The 1,729-nt window shown below is 43.0% G+C and overlaps 1 pseudogene; it reads left to right on the forward strand.

Annotated features, from left to right (window-relative positions):
• Positions 1-417: 417 nt before the first annotated feature.
• LOC128836708 (splicing factor 3A subunit 3-like) lies at positions 418-1,411 on the forward strand (annotated as a pseudogene).
• The last annotated feature ends 318 nt before the right edge of the window (positions 1,412-1,729 follow it).

Genomic DNA, 1,729 nt, shown 5'->3' on the forward strand with positions numbered 1-1,729 from the left:
TCATCTTCAAATTCCTCCTTATCACACACTTTTTCTTGGGATTTTTGAATCCAGGTGCCCCAATTCTCCCACCACAGAACAGATTTCCTCAGGGGTGAGAACTGGACCCCAAGAGTGTGTATTTGCCAATTACGTCATTAAATACAGGATAATCTAAAAGAGACATGTACACAGATGTACAGTGATTTAGGATGAGTCACCACACTCAGAACACGTGTCTCTTATCATCGTCTAACATGACCACTTTCAGGAGTGACCCAAAGAACTTGAACTGGGATTCTCCCAAATTTGCATAGGAGAGCAAAGAGTTTGAGAGACAGAAAGGTGAGATTCTAATTGTCATGAAAGCCAATTTTAACTATTTGAGGACCTAAGGCCTAAGGAGGGAGGGTTCCGGCTGGCGGGCGCGCGAGGAAGATGGAGATGATCCTGGAGCAGCGGCGGCGCTACCAATGAGCGGGAGCGGCTCATGGACGTGATGGCCAAGGAGACGCTGATTAAGAAATCCACATTACGTGACCAGATTAACTCTGATCACCGCACCCGAGCCATGCAGGACAGGTATATGGAAGTGAGTGGAAATCTGAAAGACTTGTATGATGATAAGGATGGGTTACGGAAGGAGGAGCTCAGCGCCATTTCAGGGCCAAATGAGTTTGCAGAATTCTATAATAGACTAAAACAGATCAAGGAATTTCACCGGAAGCACCCAAATGAGATCTGTGTACCGATGTCAGTGGAATTTGAGGAACTGTTGAAAGCCAGAGAGAACCCCAGTGAAGAGGCACAAAATCTAGTGGAGTTCACAGATGAAGAAGGTTATGGCCGGTACTTGGATCTTCATGATTGTTACCTCAAGTACATTAACTTAAAATCATCAGAGAAACTGGATTACATCACATACTTATCCACGTTTGACCAACTCTTCGATATTCCCAAAGAGAGAAAAAATGCTGAATATAAAAGGTATCTTGAAATGCTTCTTGAGTACCTGCAGGATTACACAGATCGGGTGAAGCCACTGCTGGATCAGAATGAACTTTTTGGGAAAATTCAGAATGAGTTTGAGAAGAAGTGGGACAATGGAACGTTCCCTGGTTGGCCGAAAGAGACCAGCAGTGCACTTACCCATGCCGGAGCCCATCTGGATCTCTCAGCCTTTTCCTCTTGGGAGGAATTGGCCTCCCTGGGACTGGACAGATTAAAATCTGCTTTACTGGCTTTGGGTCTGAAATGCGGCGGCACTCTGGAAGAGCGTGCTCAGAGGCTGTTCAGCACAAAAGGCAAATCCTTGGAAGCCCTTGATTCTTCCTTGTTTGCCAAGAATCCAAAGACAAAAGGAAGCAATAGAGTGAGGTCTTATTTTGTAAAAGAGTTCTGCACTCAGCAAATAGGCTTGAATGGAAAATAGATCTCAATGATCATTAGAAACCCCCCTATATGCACATATATTTTCACAAGATTTGTGCCAATGTAACTCGAATAGAAGGCCACTGCCTTTAAACTATATCTGAGACAATCAGAATTGGAGTTTCAGTAAAGCTAATCAAGTCTTCTTTTTTCCTCTCCCTCCTCCTAGATGCTAAAGTTATGAGTGCAAAACATCACTTTTAAAAAAATCATTCACAAAAGTAAACAGGCTTACAATATAAAATGCAAGTGTGTAATAGATGACTTTTTAATTATTTGCTGTGCAGCCTATTATCAGATACACATACTTCACTATGGG

Source organism: Malaclemys terrapin, chromosome 1, assembly GCF_027887155.1.
Source record: "Malaclemys terrapin pileata isolate rMalTer1 chromosome 1, rMalTer1.hap1, whole genome shotgun sequence".
NCBI lineage: Eukaryota > Metazoa > Chordata > Testudines > Emydidae > Malaclemys > Malaclemys terrapin.